The sequence below is a fragment of the Oncorhynchus keta genome, unplaced genomic scaffold, assembly GCF_023373465.1.
Source record: "Oncorhynchus keta strain PuntledgeMale-10-30-2019 unplaced genomic scaffold, Oket_V2 Un_contig_9580_pilon_pilon, whole genome shotgun sequence".
Lineage (NCBI taxonomy): Eukaryota > Metazoa > Chordata > Actinopteri > Salmoniformes > Salmonidae > Oncorhynchus > Oncorhynchus keta.
Window position 1 is genome coordinate 66207 of NW_026290602.1, and position 19008 is coordinate 85214.

Here is a 19008-nt window from a genome sequence, read left to right on the forward strand (position 1 = left end):
GTGTATATGCCTACTCTCCTCTAGCTTTCAGCAGGTGTTCATAATGTTTTGTCAAGTCAGTGTATATTCCTACTCTCCTCTAGCTTTCAGCAGGCATTCATAATGTTTTGTCAAGTCAGTGTATATGCCTACTCTCCTCTAGCTTTCAGCAGGTGTTCATAATGTTTTGTCAAGTCAGTGTATATGCCTACTGTCCTCTAGCTTTCTGCAGGCGTTCATCATGTTTTGTCCAGTCAATGTATATGCCTACTCTCCTCTGGGACATGAGAGACAGAATGTTACATATTCCTCAAATAAGGCATCAACCTCTAGAGCAGGGGTATTGAACTCTGACCCTACGAGGTCCGGACCTGATCATTATTGCAGCCACCTGGTGTCGCAGGTTGAAATCAGTCCCTGATTAGGAAGAATGAAAAAGCAGAGGAACTGGCTTCCAGGTCGAGATTTGAATTTGACAGCACTAGTGTGCACGTTAGAGGATGCGATACACAGAGCCATATCTCTTGGAAGGAGAGTAATCCTTGTGGAGGATGAGGCAGGGTTGTCAAAGCTGACATCTGTCAGAACAGGAGGGAATAAACTACCTGTCACTTCCTAGAGAGGCTGGAGAGATGGAGAGAGGGAGGGGTTGGAAGGGAGAGAGATTGGGTTAGAGAGGCTGGAGAGATGGAGAGAGGGAGGGGTTGGAAGGGAGAGAGATTGGGTTAGAGAGGCTGGAGCGATGGAGAGAGGGAGGGGTTGGAAGGGAGAGAGATTGGGTTAGAGAGGCTGGAGCGATGGAGAGAGGGAGGGGATGGAAGGGAGAGAGATTGGGTTAGAGAGGCTGGAGAGATGGAGAGAGGGAGGGGTTGGAAGGGAGAGAGATTGGGTTAGAGAGGCTGGAGCGATGGAGAGAGGGAGGGGTTGGAAGGGAGAGAGATTGGGTTAGAGAGGCTGGAGCGATGGAGAGAGGGAGGGGATGGAAGGGAGAGAGATTGGGTTAGAGAGGCTGGAGCGATGGAGAGAGGGAGGGGTTGGAAGGGAGAGAGATTGGGTTAGAGAGGCTGGAGCGATGGAGAGAGGGAGGGGATGGAAGGGAGAGAGATTGGGTTAGAGAGGATGGAGCGATGGAGAGAGGGAGGGGTTGGAAGGAGAGAGATTGGGTTAGAGAGGCTGGAGAGATGGAGAGAGGGAGGGGTTGGAAGGAGAGAGATTGGGTTAGAGAGGCTGGAGCGATGGAGAGAGGGGGGGGGTTGGAAGGGAGAGAGATTGGGTTAGAGAGGCTGGAGCGATGGAGAGAGGGAGGGGTTGGAAGGGAGAGAGATTGGGTTAGAGAGGATGGAGCGATGGAGAGAGGGAGGGGTTGGAAGGGAGAGAGATTGGGTTAGAGAGGATGGAGCGATGGAGAGAGGGAGGGGTTGGAAGGGAGAGAGATTGGGTTAGAGAGGATGGAGCGATGGAGAGAGGGAGGGGTTGGAAGGGAGAGAGATTGGGTTAGAGAGGCTGGAGCGATGGAGAGAGGGAGGGGATGGAAGGGAGAGAGATTGGGTTAGAGAGGATGGAGCGATGGAGAGAGGGAGGGGTTGGAAGGGAGAGAGATTGGGTTAGAGAGGCTGGAGCGATGGAGAGAGGGAGGGGTTGGAAGGAGAGAGATTGGGTTAGAGAGGCTGGAGCGATGGAGAGAGGGAGGGGTTGGAAGGAGAGAGATTGGGTTAGAGAGGATGGAGCGATGGAGAGAGGGAGGGGTTGGAAGGGAGAGAGATTGGGTTAGAGAGGATGGAGCGATGGAGAGAGGGAGGGGTTGGAAGGGAGAGAGATTGGGTTAGAGAGGATGGAGCGATGGAGAGAGGGAGGGGTTGGAAGGGAGAGAGATTGGGTTAGAGAGGCTGGAGCGATGGAGAGAGGGAGGGGATGGAAGGGAGAGAGATTGGGTTAGAGAGGATGGAGCGATGGAGAGAGGGAGGGGTTGGAAGGGAGAGAGATTGGGTTAGAGAGGCTGGAGCGATGGAGAGAGGGAGGGGTTGGAAGGGAGAGAGATTGGGTTAGAGAGGCTGGAGCGATGGAGAGAGGGAGGGGTTGGAAGGGAGAGAGATTGGGTTAGAGAGGTGGGGGGAGTAAGAGAGAAGGGGTGATGGGGAGAGGGAGGGGTTGGAAGGGAGAGAGATTGGGTTAGAGAGGTGGGTGGGAGTAAGAGAGAAGGGGTGATGGGGAGAGGGAGGGGTTGGAAGGGAGAGAGATTGGGTTAGAGAGGTGGGGGAGTAAGAGATAAGGGTTGATGGGGAGAGGGAGGGGTTGGAAGGGAGAGATATTGGGTTAGAGAGGTGGGTGGGAGTAAGAGAGAAGGGGTGATGGGGAGAGGGAGGGGTTGGAAGGGAGAGAGATTGGGTTAGAGAGGTGGGGGAGTAAGAGAGAAGGGGTGATGGGGAGAGGGAGGGGTTGGAAGGGAGAGAGATTGGGTTAGAGAGGTGGGGGGGAGTAAGAGAGAAGGGGTGATGGGGAGAGGGAGGGGTTGGAAGGGAGAGAGATTGGGTTAGAGAGGTGGGGGGAGTAAGAGAGAAGGGGAGATGGAGAGAGGGAGGGGTTGGAATGGAGAGAGATTGGAGAAAATAGGATGGTTTGGAGAGCGATTTGGTTTGAAAGAACTGAGAGAAAGATGGGATTGGAGAAAGAGAGAGGGGTGGGGGTTGAGGATAGACAGAAAGAGAGAAGGATACTCTATCATATTCCCTTGATGAAAATAGGAAATTGAGAGAGCTGGTAGAATACCAACAAGTTACTGTCACATCCTGGAGGAGAAATAGGACTTTTTCGATCCAGCCCATCACAAATCATAGGAGACTTGATGGATATTAATTTGGTCATCACCAGGTTTCGACTGGTTTCATTTTGGAAAGAAAAACAAATTTAACACTTGAATCAATCTCATACAATCAGAGAATCAAGCTCTCAAGGAATATACTGTAAGAACAAACATCTAAGTAATGGGGAGAGAAATTTGTTTTCATACAGGACTGAATTGAATAGACAAACAACCAAAATGTGGCTTGTGATTTTCTCTGTGTTTCAGGAAGACTGTGGGAACAAGAGTGGATCCAGCCCGCTTGACTGTGGTGACAAGGTGAGTACACACATACAGATATACACACACACATACACACACATAAACAAATGCATACACAAATACATACACAGCTTTATCTGTGTGTGTAAGTGCTCCCGACAGCGTGCTCCCCAGTATTCTGCAAGGCACAGATTCCACGAGTCGATCCCCAGCACTGCATGGTGTGTGTGTGTGTGTGTGTGTGTGTGTGTGTGTGTGTGTGTGTGTGTGTGTGTGTGTGTGTGTGTGTGTGTGTGTGTGTGTGTGTGTGTGTGTGTGTGTGTGTGTGTGTGTGTGTGTGTGTGTGTGTGTGGGGAATAATGGATGTATGAAAGTCAGAGACCTCAGTAGAATGTGACTGCAGGGAGGAATGAACAGAGGGCTGAGTCTTGTCTTTCATCTGCCTGCTACGTGTCAATCTCATCTAGCTGATGGCTGTCGTATGGCACACAGTGTGTGTGTGTCTCTCTCTCTCTGTCTTCTCTGTCTCTCTCTCTCTCTCTCTCTCTCTGTCTCTCTCTCTGTCTCTCTCTCTGTCTCTCTCTGTCTCTCTCTCTGTCCATCTGTCCTGTCTGTCCGTCCGTCCGTCCGTCCAAGGCCGGTTGCAGATGCCATTGTTGGTGCTGTCTGTCTGTGTCTCCCCAAGGCTTGTTTCTGATGTTAGCTGGTTGGTTTATCCTAGTAATTCAGCAGTACCAGCCCCAGATTTGTGTCTCGTGTTCTAAATGAATGTCGGAAAGCTGGAGAGGCAGAATTGATGACATATTTTAATTTAGCTCTGCTCGGATGATAAGTCATGTTGAGGTGATTCTGATGATGCTAACGGCATGTTTAGTGTGTAGTTGTTCACTTCAGCATGTATTACTTATTCAATACTTATATAAGTTAACAAGATCAGTGTGTGTGTGTGTGTGTGTGTGTGTGTGTTAAGTGAGACCCCAGGGATGTGTATGTCTTCCTGATGTAGTTTCTCCAGTCATTGGAGGTGTGTGTGGTTTCAATTTGTTTTAAGTCACCCCAGGACCCATACAGAGTGTATCCTAGCATGGCCTCTTTCTTCCATACAGGATGTTCCTACTTTCAACCCCACTACTCTGAGGGCTTAGGAGGTGTGTGTGTGTGTGTGGAGGTGTGTGTGTGGAGGTGTGTGTGTGTGTGTGTGTGTGTGTGTGTGTGTGGAGGTGTGTGTGTGGGGGTGTGTGTGTGTGTGTGTGTGAGGTGTGTGTGTGTGTGTGTGTGTGTGTGTGTGTGTGTGTGTGTGTGTGTGTGTGTGTGTGTGTGTGTGTGTGTGTGTGTGTGTGTGTGGAGTGTGTGTGTGTGTGTGTGTGTGTGTGGAGGTGTGTGTGTGTGTGGAGGTGTGTGTGGTTTCAATTTGTTTTAAGTCACCCCAGGACCCATACAGAGTGTATCCTAGCATGGCCTCTTTCTTCCATACAGGGTGTTCCTACTTTCAACCCCACTACTCTGAGGGCTTAGGAGGTGTGTGTGTGTGGAGGTGTGTGTGGAGGTGTGTGTGTGTGTGTGTGTGTGTGTGTGTGGAGTGTGTGTGTGTGGAGGTGTGTGTGTGTGGAGGTGTGTGTGTGTGGAGGTGTGTGTGTGTGGGGGTGTGTGTGTGGAGGTGTGTGTGTGTGGAGGTGTGTGTGTGTGGAGGTGTGTGTGTGTGTGAGGTGTGTGTGTGTGGAGGTGTGTGTGTGTGGAGGTGTGTGTGTGTGTGTGTGTGGAGGTGTGTGTGTGTGGAGGGTGTGTGTGTGTGTGGAGGTGTGTGTGTGTGGAGGTGTGTGTGTGTGGAGGTGTGTGTGTGTGTGGAGGTGTGTGTGTGTGTGGAGGTGTGTGTGTGTGTGGAGGTGTGTGTGTGTGGAGGTGTGTGTGTGTGTGGAGGGTGTGTGTGTGTGTGGAGTGTGTGTGTGTGTGGAGGTGTGTGTGTGTGTGTGTGTGTGTGTGTGTGTGTGTGTGGGAGTGTGTGTGTGTGTGGAGTGTGTGTGTGTGTGTGGAGTGTGTGTGTGTGGAGTGTGTGTGGAGGTGTGTGGAGGTGTGTGTGTGTGTGTGGAGTGTGTGTGTGTGTGTGTGTGGAGGTGTGTGTGTGTGTGTGTGGAGGTGTGTGTGTGTGGAGGTGTGTGTGTGTGTGTGTGTGTGTGTGTGTGGAGGTGTGTGTGTGTGTGGAGGCGTGTGTGTGTGTGGAGGCGTGTGTGTGTGGAGGTGTGTGTGTGGAGGTGTGTGTGTGCACATATTAGTCTAACAGTATGTACAGGATACACATGGTATACATCGTCCAATGAAATGCTTACTTGCAGGTTCCTTCTCCACAATGCAGCAACAATAACCAGTAATAAAATATAAGACTGCAAACATAAAGTAAATGGCTCAGTAGAATAGAATAAACATTTTAGTACAAGTATAAAACAGGAAGGAACAATGTCTAGTCCGATATGTACATGTGTTCTGGTCAATGGGGGATTGGAGGGAAGTGTATCAACTGAGCAGGTTAATAACAGTCTGGTAAGCAGCAGTTATAATGTGTGTGTAACATGAATGTATACACTGAGTGTACAAAACATTAGGAACACCTTCCTAATATTGAGTTGACGGGGCTTGGACTCTACAAGAGGTCAAAAGCGTTCCACAGGGATGCTGGTCCACAGTTGTGTCAAGTTGGCTGGATGTCCTTTGGGTGGTGAACCATTCTTGATACACACAGGAAACTGTTGAGTGTGAAAAACCCGTTTGTGACACACTCAAACCGGTGCGCCTGGCACCTACTACCATACACCGTTCAAAGGCACTTAGATATTTTGTCTTGTCCATTCACCCATTGAATGGCAAACATAGACAATCCATGTCTCAGTTGTCCAAAGGGAGGGGGTCCGTGACGATGCTGCAGGCCTTCCTCAGGCACTGTTTCAAGTAGATGTCCTGGATGGGTGGGAGCATGGTCCCAGTGTGTGTGTGTGAGAGAGCATGTGTGTACGAGCATGTGGTGTGTGTGTGTGTGTGTGTGTGTGTGTGTGTGTACATTTCAAGTTCCCCAGCACCCAGAGGGCTATGAGATGGGAGAACCCATCCCTCCCAATACAAGAGCATGAATATAGATAGAATTGAAAAGGGAAGAAAGAGCAAGAGAAGAAAATGGAAGAAGAAAGATGTTATTTGCCTGATATATCATACCAACCGGGGAGTTCATTCCAGAAGTTCAATGTGTTTCAGTGATACATTTTCATAAACACTCATTTTAACATGTATTTATTTCTGTCCTAGAGCTAAGCTATTGCCATGTCTTGTGGATTGTTCAATGAAAGCTAGGTTGACAGGTAGACGTCTTCCACTAAGGAAGGGATTTAGTTTTGTACTAAATGGTAGGTAGACAGACGTCTCCCACTGAGGAAGGGATCTAGTTTTGTACTAAATGGTAGGTAGACGTCTCCCACTGAGGAAGGGATCTAGTTTTGTACTAAATGGTAGGTAGACGTCTCCCACTGAGGAAGGGATCTAGTTTTGTACTAAATGGTAGGTAGACGTCTCCCACTGAGGAAGGGATCTAGTTTTGTACTAAATGGTAGGTAGACGTCTCCCACTGAGGAAGGGATCTAGTTTTGTACTAAATGGTAGGTAGACGTCTCCCACTGAGGAAGGGATCTAGTTTTGTACTAAATGGTAGGTAGACGTCTCCCACTGAGGAAGGGATCTAGTTTTGTACTAAATGGTAGGTAGACGTCTCCCATTGAGGAAGGGATCTAGTTTTGTACTAAATGGTAGGTAGACGTCTCCCACTGAGGAAGGGATCTAGTTTTGTACTAAATGGTAGGTAGACGTCTCCCACTGAGGAAGGGATTTAGTTTTGTACTAAATGGTAGGTAGACGTCTCCCACTGAGGAAGGGATTTAGTTTTGTACTAAATGGTAGGTAGACGTCTCCCACTGAGGAAGGGATCTAGTTTTGTACTAAATGGTAGGTAGACGTCTCCCACTGAGGAAGGGATCTAGTTTTGTACTAAATGGTAGGTAGACGTCTCCCACTGAGGAAGGGATCTAGTTTTGTACTAAATGGTAGGTAGACGTCTCCCACTGAGGAAGGGATCTAGTTTTGTACTAAATGGTAGGTAGACGTCTCCCACTGAGGAAGGGATCTAGTTTTGTACTAAATGGTAGGTAGACGTCTCCCATTGAGGAAGGGATCTAGTTTTGTACTAAATGGTAGGTAGACGTATTCCATTGAGGAAGGGATCTAGTTTTGTACTAAATGGTAGGTAGACGTCTCCCACTGAGGAAGGGATCTAGTTTTGTACTAAATGGTAGGTAGACGTCTCCCACTGAGGAAGGGATCTAGTTTTGTACTAAATGGTAGGTAGACGTCTCCCACTGAGGAAGGGATCTAGTTTTGTACTAAATGGTAGGTAGACGTCTCCCACTGAGGAAGGGATCTAGTTTTGTACTAAATGGTAGGTAGACGTCTCCCATTGAGGAAGGGATCTAGTTTTGTACTAAATGGTAGGTAGACGTCTCCCACTGAGGAAGGGATCTAGTTTTGTACTAAATGGTAGGGAGATCTCCCACTGAGGAAGGGATCTAGTTTTGTACTAAATGGTAGGTAGACGTCTCCCACTGAGGAAGGGATCTAGTTTTGTACTAAATGGTAGGTAGACGTCTCCCACTGAGGAAGGGATCTAGTTTTGTACTAAATGGTAGGTGTACTAAATGGTACGTCTCCCACTGAGGAAGGGATCTAGTTTTGTACTAAATGGTAGGTAGACGTCTCCCACTGAGGAAGGGATCTAGTTTTGTACTAAATGGTAGGTAGACGTCTCCCACTGAGGAAGGGATCTAGTTTTGTACTAAATGGTAGGTAGACGTCTCCCACTGAGGAAGGGATCTAGTTTTGTACTAAATGGTAGGTAGACGTCTCCCACTGAGGAAGGGATCTAGTTTTGTACTAAATGGTAGGTAGACGTCTCCCACTGAGGAAGGGATCTAGTTTTGTACTAAATGGTAGGTAGACGTATTCCACTGAGGAAGGGATCTAGTTTTGTACTAAATGGTAGGTAGACGTCTCCCACTGAGGAAGGGATCTAGTTTTGTACTAAATGGTAGGTAGACGTATTCCACTGAGGAAGGGATCTAGTTTTGTACTAAATGGTAGGTAGACGTCTCCCACTGAGGAAGGGATCTAGTTTTGTACTAAATGGTAGGTAGACGTCTCCCACTGAGGAAGGGATCTAGTTTTGTACTAAATGGTAGGTAGACGTCTCCCACTGAGGAAGGGATCTAGTTTTGTACTAAATGGTAGGTAGACGTCTCCCACTGAGGAAGGGATCTAGTTTTGTACTAAATGGTAGGTAGACGTCTCCCACTGAGGAAGGGATCTAGTTTTGTACTAAATGGTAGGTAGGTGAGGAAGGGATCTAGTTTTGTACTAAATGGTAGGTAGACGTATTCCACTGAGGAAGGGATCTAGTTTTGTACTAAATGGTAGGTAGACGTCTCCCACTGAGGAAGGGATCTAGTTTTGTACTAAATGGTAGGTAGACGTCTCCCACTGAGGAAGGGATCTAGTTTTGTACTAAATGGTAGGTAGACGTCTCCCACTGAGGAAGGGATCTAGTTTTGTACTAAATGGTAGGTAGACGTCTCCCACTGAGGAAGGGATCTAGTTTTGTACTAAATGGTAGGTAGACGTATTCCATTGAGGAAGGGATCTAGTTTTGTACTAAATGGTAGGTAGACGTCTCCCACTGAGGAAGGGATCTAGTTTTGTACTAAATGGTAGGTAGACGTCTCCCATTGAGGAAGGGATCTAGTTTTGTACTAAATGGTAGGTAGACGTCTCCCACTGAGGAAGGGATCTAGTTTTGTACTAAATGGTAGGTAGACGTCTCCCACTGAGGAAGGGATCTAGTTTTGTACTAAATGGTAGGTAGACGTCTCCCACTGAGGAAGGGATCTAGTTTTGTACTAAATGGTAGGTAGACGTATTCCACTGAGGAAGGGATCTAGTTTTGTACTAAATGGTAGGTAGACGTCTCCCACTGAGGAAGGGATCTAGTTTTGTACTAAATGGTAGGTAGACGTCTCCCACTGAGGAAGGGATCTAGTTTTGTACTAAATGGTAGGTAGACGTCTCCCATTGAGGAAGGGATCTAGTTTTGTACTAAATGGTAGGTAGACGTCTCCCACTGAGGAAGGGATCTAGTTTTGTACTAAATGGTAGGTAGACGTCTTCCACTGAGGAAGGGATCTAGTTTTGTACTAAATGGTAGGTAGACGTCTCCCACTGAGGAAGGGATTTAGTTTTGTACTAAATGGTAGGTAGACGTCTCCCACTGAGGAAGGGATTTAGTTTTGTACTAAATGGTAGGTAGACGTCTTCCCCATTGAGGAAGGGATCTAGTTTTGTACTAAATGGTAGGTAGACGTCTCCCACTGAGGAAGGGATCTAGTTTTGTACTAAATGGTAGGTAGACGTCTCCCACTGAGGAAGGGATCTAGTTTTGTACTAAATGGTAGGTAGACGTCTCCCACTGAGGAAGGGATCTAGTTTTGTACTAAATGGTAGGTAGACGTCTCCCACTGAGGAAGGGATCTAGTTTTGTACTAAATGGTAGGTAGACGTATTCCACTGAGGAAGGGATCTAGTTTTGTACTAAATGGTAGGTAGACGTATTCCATTGAGGAAGGGATCTAGTTTTGTACTAAATGGTAGGTAGACGTATTCCATTGAGGAAGGGATCTAGTTTTGTACTAAATGGTAGGTAGACGTCTCCCATTGAGGAAGGGATCTAGTTTTGTACTAAATGGTAGGTAGACGTCTCCCACTGAGGAAGGGATCTAGTTTTGTACTAAATGGTAGGTAGACGTCTCCCATTGAGGAAGGGATCTAGTTTTGTACTAAATGGTAGGTAGACGTCTCCCACTGAGGAAGGGATCTAGTTTTGTACTAAATGGTAGGTAGACGTCTCCCACTGAGGAAGGGATCTAGTTTTGTACTAAATGGTAGGTAGACGTCTCCCACTGAGGAAGGGATCTAGTTTTGTACTAAATGGTAGGTAGACGTCTCCCATTGAGGAAGGGATCTAGTTTTGTACTAAATGGTAGGTAGACGTCTCCCATTGAGGAAGGGATCTAGTTTTGTACTAAATGCTAGGTAGACGTCTTCCTCTTCACTCACTCTCCAATAGAATCATGTTCACACTAACCGTAGTTGAGAGCAGTAATGCAGCTGTAGCAGACGGACCTGACTTGAGTTGTTTGTATTGCTTCATAGCTCTCCTTTCCGCCTCCCTCAGTTTCTAAGAGCACCTTTGTGTATTTTCAATAGGCACCTTCAATTGAAAGCTTGAAAGAGCTTGAATCACTATGTTTGGTCTAGAATCTGTAGCGATGATACTTCATGATGTGTGATGTTTTCTGTGACTGTGTGTGTGTGTCTGTTGTAAAACAGTGTGGGTGTGTGCTGTGGTAAAGGAGAACAATGAGCAACAGGTTTAGTGAATGAAAACATCTTGTTGTTTTTAAATGAAGCCCCAGTCCTTTGAAGTGTTTCTGTTTGGTTAAATAGAATTCCACAGCCTCTCACTACAGATCCACTTTATGTTGTGTTGTGTTTTGCACTACACATGTTGTGTTGCTTTGTGTTGTGTTGTGTTGTGTTGCTTTGTGTTGTGTTGTGTTGCTTTGTGTTGTGTTGCTTTGTGTTGTGTTGTGTTGTGTTGTGTTGTGTTGCTTTGTGTTGTGTTGTGTTGTGTTGTGTTGCTTTGTGTTGTGTTGTGTTGTGTTTTTGTGTTGTGTTTTGTGTTGTGTTGCTTTGTGTTGTGTTGTGTTGCTTTGTGTTGTGTTGTGTTGTGTTGTGTTGCTTTGTGTTGTGTTGCATCGTGTTGTGTTGCGTTGTGTTGCTTTGTGTTGTGTTGCTTTGTGTTGTGTTGCATCGTGTTGTGATGCTTTCTGTTGTGTTGCTTTGTGTTGTCTTGCATTGCAATAGATAGTTTATATTGCAGATGTTGAGAGCACAGGAGCTGTGTACAGACAGACAGACAGACAGACAGACAGACAGACAGACAGACAGACAGACAGACAGACAGACAGACAGACAGACAGATCGACAGATCTCCAGGTCTGTCCATTGTCTCTGATTTTCCATGGCTCGTCTTAAAGATCATGGGGACAAATCCAGTCTGTTGGGCTACCCATCTTAATTATAGATCATCCCAACTAGGGACAAAATCCAGTCTGTGTTGGGCTACCCATCTTAATTATAGATCATCCCAACTAGGGACAAATCCAGTCTGTGTTGGGCTACCCATCTTAATTATAGATCATCCCAACTAGGGACAAAATCCAGTCTGTTGGGCTACCCATCTTAATTATAGATCATCCCAACTAGGAACAAATCCAGTCTGTTGGGCTACCCATCTTAATTATAGATCATCCCAACTAGGGACAAATCCAGTCTGTGTTGGGCTACCCATCTTAATTATAGATCATCCCAACTAGGGACAAATCCAGTCTGTGTTGGGCTACCCATCTTAATTATAGATCATCCCAACTAGGGACAAATCCAGTCTGTGTTGGGCTACCCATCTTAATTATAGATCATCCCAACTAGGGACAAATCCAGTCTGTGTTGGGCTACCCATCTTAATTATAGATCATCCCAACTAGGGACAAATCCAGTCTGTGTTGGGCTACCCATCTTAATTATAGATCATCCCAACTAGGGACAAATCCAGTCTGTTGGGCTACCCATCTTAATTATAGATCATCCCAACTAGGGACAAATCCAGTCTGTGTTGGGCTACCCATCTTAATTATAGATCATCCCAACTAGGGACAAATCCAGTCTGTTGGGCTACCCATCTTAATTATAGATCATCCCAACTAGGGACAAATCCAGTCTGTGTTGGGCTACCCATCTTAATTATAGATCATCCCAACTAGGGACAAAATCCAGTCTGTTGGGCTACCCATCTTAATTATAGATCATCCCAACTAGGGACAAAATCCAGTCTGTGTTGGGCTACCCATCTTAATTATAGATCATCCCAACTAGGGACAAATCCAGTCTGTGTTGGGCTACCCATCTTAATTATAGATCATCCCAACTAGGGACAAATCCAGTCTGTGTTGGGCTACCCATCTTAATTATAGATCATCCCAACTAGGGACAAATCCAGTCTGTGTTGGGCTACCCATCTTAATTATAGATCATCCCAACTAGGAACAAATCCAGTCTGTGTTGGGCTACCCATCTTAATTATAGATCATCCCAACTAGGGACAAAATCCAGTCTGTGTTGGGCTACCCATCTTAATTATAGATCATCCCAACTAGGGACAAATCCAGTCTGTGTTGGGCTACCCATCTTAATTATAGATCATCCCAACTAGGGACAAATCCAGTCTGTGTTGGGCTACCCATCTTAATTATAGATCATCCCAACTAGGGACAAATCCAGTCTGTGTTGGGCTACCCATCTTAATTATAGATCATCCCAACTAGGACAAATCCAGTCTGTGTTGGGCTACCCATCTTAATTATAGATCATCCCAACTAGGGACAAAATCCAGTCTGTGTTGGGCTACCCATCTTAATTATAGATCATCCCAACTAGGGACAAATCCAGTCTGTTGGGCTACCCATCTTAATTATAGATCATCCCAACTAGGGACAAAATCCAGTCTGTGTTGGGCTACCCATCTTAATTATAGATCATCCCAACTAGGGACAAAATCCAGTCTGTTGGGCTACCCATCTTAATTATAGATCATCCCAACTAGGGACAAATCCAGTCTGTTGGGCTACCCATCTTAATTATAGATCATTCCAACTAGGGACAAATCCAGTCTGTTGGGCTACCCATCTTAATTATAGATCATCCCAACTAGGGACAAAATCCAGTCTGTGTTGGGCTACCCATCTTAATTATAGATCATCCCAACTAGGGACAAAATCCAGTCTGTGTTGGGCTACCCATCTTAATTATAGATCATCCCAACTAGGGACAAATCCAGTCTGTGTTGGGCTACCCATCTTAATTATAGATCATCCCAACTAGGGACAAAATCCAGTCTGTTGGGCTACCCATCTTAATTATAGATCATCCCAACTAGGGACAAATCCAGTCTGTTGGGCTACCCATCTTAATTATAGATCATCCCAACTAGGGACAAATCCAGTCTGTGTTGGGCTACCCATCTTAATTATAGATCATCCCAACTAGGGACAAAATCCAGTCTGTGTTGGGCTACCCATCTTAATTATAGATCATCCCAACTAGGGACAAAATCCAGTCTGTGTTGGGCTACCCATCTTAATTATAGATCATCCCAACTAGGGACAAATCCAGTCTGTGTTGGGCTACCCATCTTAATTATAGATCATCCCAACTAGGGACAAATCCAGTCTGTTGGGCTACCCATCTTAATTATAGATCATCCCAACTAGGGACAAATCCAGTCTGTGTTGGGCTACCCATCTTAATTATAGATCATCCCAACTAGGGACAAATCCAGTCTGTGTTGGGCTACCCATCTTAATTATAGATCATCCCAACTAGGGACAAAATCCAGTCTGTGTTGGGCTACCCATCTTAATTATAGATCATCCCAACTAGGGACAAATCCAGTCTGTGTTGGGCTACCCATCTTAATTATAGATCATCCCAACTAGGGACAAATCCAGTCTGTTGGGCTACCCATCTTAATTATAGATCATCCCAACTAGGGACAAATCCAGTCTGTGTTGGGCTACCCATCTTAATTATAGATCATCCCAACTAGGACAAATCCAGTCTGTGTTGGGCTACCCATCTTAATTATAGATCATCCCAACTAGGGACAAAATCCAGTCTGTGTTGGGCTACCCATCTTAATTATAGATCATCCCAACTAGGGACAAATCCAGTCTGTGTTGGGCTACCCATCTTAATTATAGATCATCCCAACTAGGGACAAAATCCAGTCTGTGTTGGGCTACCCATCTTAATTATAGATCATCCCAACTAGGGACAAAATCCAGTCTGTTGGGCTACCCATCTTAATTATAGATCATCCCAACTAGGGACAAATCCAGTCTGTGTTGGGCTACCCATCTTAATTATAGATCATCCCAACTAGGGACAAAATCCAGTCTGTGTTGGGCTACCCATCTTAATTATAGATCATCCCAACTAGGGACAAAATCCAGTCTGTGTTGGGCTACCCATCTTAATTATAGATCATCCCAACTAGGGACAAAATCCAGTCTGTGTTGGGCTACCCATCTTAATTATAGATCATCCCAACTAGGGACAAAATCCAGTCTGTGTTGGGCTACCCATCTTAATTATAGATCATCCCAACTAGGGACAAATCCAGTCTGTTGGGCTACCCATCTTAATTATAGATCATCCCAACTAGGGACAAATCCAGTCTGTTGGGCTACCCATCTTAATTATAGATCATCCCAACTAGGGACAAAATCCAGTCTGTGTTGGGCTACCCATCTTAATTATAGATCATCCCAACTAGGGACAAATCCAGTCTGTTGGGCTACCCATCTTAATTATAGATCATCCCAACTAGGGACAAATCCAGTCTGTGTTGGGCTACCCATCTTAATTATAGATCATCCCAACTAGGGACAAATCCAGTCTGTGTTGGGCTACCCATCTTAATTATAGATCATCCCAACTAGGAACAAATCCAGTCTGTTGGGCTACCCATCTTAATTATAGATCATCCCAACTAGGGACAAAATCCAGTCTGTTGGGCTACCCATCTTAATTATAGATCATCCCAACTAGGAACAAAATCCAGTCTGTGTTGGGCTACCCATCTTAATTATAGATCATCCCAACTAGGGACAAAATCCAGTCTGTTGGGCTACCCATCTTAATTATAGATCATCCCAACTAGGGACAAAATCCAGTCTGTGTTGGGCTACCCATCTTAATTATAGATCATCCCAACTAGGGACAAATCCAGTCTGTGTTGGGCTACCCATCTTAATTATAGATCATCCCAACTAGGGACAAATCCAGTCTGTGTTGGGCTACCCATCTTAATTATAGATCATCCCAACTAGGGACAAAATCCAGTCTGTGTTGGGCTACCCATCTTAATTATAGATCATCCCAACTAGGGACAAAATCCAGTCTGTGTTGGGCTACCCATCTTAATTATAGATCATCCCAACGAGGGACAAATCCAGTCTGTTGGGCTACCCATCTTAATTATAGATCATCCCAACGAGGGACAAATCCAGTCTGTTGGGCTACCCATCTTAATTATAGATCATCCCAACTAGGGACAAAATCCAGTCTGTGTTGGGCTACCCATCTTAATTATAGATCATCCCAACTAGGGACAAATCCAGTCTGTTGGGCTACCCATCTTAATTATAGATCATCCCAACTAGGGACAAATCCAGTCTGTGTTGGGCTACCCATCTTAATTATAGATCATCCCAACTAGGGACAAATCCAGTCTGTGTTGGGCTACCCATCTTAATTATAGATCATCCCAACTAGGGACAAATCCAGTCTGTGTTGGGCTACCCATCTTAATTATAGATCATCCCAACTAGGGACAAATCCAGTCTGTGTTGGGCTACCCATCTTAATTATAGATCATCCCAACTAGGACAAAATCCAGTCTGTGTTGGGCTACCCATCTTAATTATAGATCATCCCAACTAGGGACAAATCCAGTCTGTGTTGGGCTACCCATCTTAATTATAGATCATCCCAACTAGGGACAAATCCAGTCTGTGTTGGGCTACCCATCTTAATTATAGATCATCCCAACTAGGGACAAAATCCAGTCTGTGTTGGGCTACCCATCTTAATTATAGATCATCCCAACTAGGGACAAAATCCAGTCTGTGTTGGGCTACCCATCTTAATTATAGATCATCCCAACTAGGGACAAATCCAGTCTGTGTTGGGCTACCCATCTTAATTATAGATCATCCCAACTAGGGACAAATCCAGTCTGTGTTGGGCTACCCATCTTAATTATAGATCATCCCAACTAGGGACAAATCCAGTCTGTTGGGCTACCCATCTTAATTATAGATCATCCCAACTAGGGACAAACCAGTCTGTGTTGGGCTACCCATCTTAATTATAGATCATCCCAACTAGGGACAAAATCCAGTCTGTGTTGGGCTACCCATCTTAATTATAGATCATCCCAACTAGGGACAAATCCAGTCTGTGTTGGGCTACCCATCTTAATTATAGATCATCCCAACTAGGGACAAATCCAGTCTGTGTTGGGCTACCCATCTTAATTATAGATCATCCCAACTAGGGACAAATCCCAAGATGATACTATTGTTCCATCATTAGTTTCTTAATTTGTTTAATTTGTTCGTTCATTTAGTAATTCATTTATCGATCCATCCATCCATTTATTTAGACAATAATTGATTAGTTAATTGATCAGGACTCTTTCTGCACCTGAGCAACCTCCTGTTGATGGTTGCTTTGTCACTCCAGGTTGTGTGTGTGTGTGTGTACTTTACGGTGTGTTGATGTACAGTGTCTGTGTGTGTGTATTTTACCTCTCTATGGATTCCAATGGTTGTAATGAGTTGTAAATGAAAACACAGTTCACACACACACACACACACACACACACACACACACACACACACACACACACACACACACACACACACACACACACACACACACACACACACACACACACACACACACACACACACACACACACACACACACACACACACACACACACACACATTGACTGCTGTTTAGCACTCTGCCTAGTCTTCATCTGCTGTCACATTCTCAGGCAGGCTGAGTACCCCTCAGTGAGCAATAAAAGCATGCAGTGTCAAAACGAATATAAAACCAGCTCCATGTGTGTGAGAGAGGGGGTGTGCCTCTGTGCTCTCAGATGTACAGTACGTGTGGGTGTTGTGTTATATGTATATGCTAACCATAATCAGCACCACAGAGATACACTCTTCCTTCTGGATGCTATTGCAGAAAGTGAAAGCCCAGATCCAGGATCAGCTTCCCCTCCCCCAATCCTAACCTTAACCATTAGTGGGGAAAATGCCGAACTGACACAAGATCAGCATCTAGGGGCAATGTTACCCTGCTCCCATCATTGTCCCCGCTGATGTCCGTTACACTGATAGGCCAATCTCTGACCAATCACCCTGCGTTTTGGGTAGGAGTGATGTCATCCTGAGAAATTGAGGTGGGTAAGTCCTGTTTTGTCTTTCTCATCTGGTGGCCCTGGGACACACACACACACACACACACTGACACACAGACATACATACACGGACACACACAGACACACACACACTGATATGCACGCACACACAAACTGTCCTCAAAGACGGTGTTTTAATGTGCCAGCTACAAAGGGCATGCTTAAACTCACATGCTATATAATTATAGAACTGAATAAAAACTCTAAGTCTTCAGTCATCTCAGACCATGTGACTCTAGAGGTCTGGCCTGCAGAGGCTATTTAAAAGGACACACACTGACACACACTGGAGCCATATTCCAAAGAGAGGGGAAAGGGAAAATCTGGTGATGCAGTGGAACAATAAGATCTGATACATCACAATAATGGAGTCCATATGTTTCTGGTATTAAAACTGACTGGCTGATGCCAACCATGTAGAGGCTGGGTAGAGAGGACTGGCTGATGCCAACCATGTGGAGGCTGGTCAACCATGTGGAGGCTGGGTAGAGAGGACTGGCTGATGCCAACCATGTGGAGGCTGGGTAGAGAGGACTGGCTGATGCCAACCATGTGGAGGCTGGGTAGAGAGGACTGGCTGATGCCAACCATGTGGAGGCTGGGTAGAGAGGACTGGCTGATGCCAACCATGTGGAGGCTGGGTAGAGAGGACTGGCTGATGCCAACCATGTGGAGGCTGGGTAGAGAGGACTGGCTGATGCCAACCATGTGGAGGCTGGGTAGAGAGGACTGGCTGATGCCAACCATGTGGAGGCTGGGTAGAGAGGACTGGCTGATGCCAACCATGTAGAGGCTGGGTAGAGAGGACTGGCTGATGTCAACCATGTGGAGGCTGGGTAGAGAGGACTGGCTGATGCCAACCATGTGGAGGCTGGGTAGAGAGGACTGGCTGATGCCAACCATGTGGAGGCTGGGTAGAGAGGACTGGCTGATGTCAACCATGTGGAGGCTGGGTAGAGAGGACTGGCTGATGCCAACCATGTGGAGGCTGGGTAGAGAGGACTGGCTGATGCCAACCATGTGGAGGCTGGGTAGAGAACACTGTAGAACACTGGCAGGTTGATCAAGACTGTGTGTGTGTGTGTGTGTGTGTGTGTGTGTGTGTGTGTGTGTGTGTGTGTGTGTGTGTGTGTGTGTGTGTGTGTGTGTGTGTGTGTGTGTGTGTGTGTGTGTGTGTGTGTGAGAGAGAGTAAGCAGTTGTTCAGTTGATGGTGTGTAACTCATCAGTGTCTTACTTCATGGGCTTCTGTGTAGAATGAGAAACAGACAAACCTTCAGTGAAACTATCAATCAACCCGTCAGTTGATTTCTGGAAACAGTTAAACCCTCCAGCCCACAGCTGTATGAGAGGGACTTTGTAGTCTGTTTTGTTGTTGTGAGTATCATAACGTATTCTGGGCTGTCACGAAGGCACCTTATTCCCTCTATAGGCTAGTGCACGTCTTTTGACCAGAGCCTATAGGGCTTGTCAGAGGGCAGCGTGTCAGAGGGCAGCGTGTCAGAGGGCAGCAGGGTGTCAGAGGGCAGCAGGGTGTCAGAGGGCAGCAGGGTGTCAGAGGGCAGCAGGGTGTCAGAGGGCAGCAGGGTGTCAGAGGGCAGCAGGGTGTCAGAGGGCAGCAGGGTGTCAGAGGGCAGCAGGGTATCAGAGAGCCTCACCAACATAAGTAAAAATACTTTAAAGTACTACTTAAGTAGTTTTTGGGGTATCTGTACA

At 46.0% G+C, this 19008-nt stretch overlaps 1 protein-coding gene and 1 pseudogene across 1 annotated transcript in view; both read left to right on the forward strand.

Moving 5' to 3' along the window:
• Positions 1-19008, forward strand: part of LOC118374151 (toll-like receptor 13) — a 62820-nt pseudogene that overhangs the window by 20123 nt on the left and 23689 nt on the right.
• LOC127927141 (cell migration-inducing and hyaluronan-binding protein-like) overlaps positions 1-19008 on the forward strand; it is a 157403-nt gene that overhangs the window by 9941 nt on the left and 128454 nt on the right. Inside the window, 1 exon segment of the mRNA XM_052512933.1 lies at positions 3047-3097. The gene's annotated coding sequence lies outside the window, so the exon portion shown is untranslated.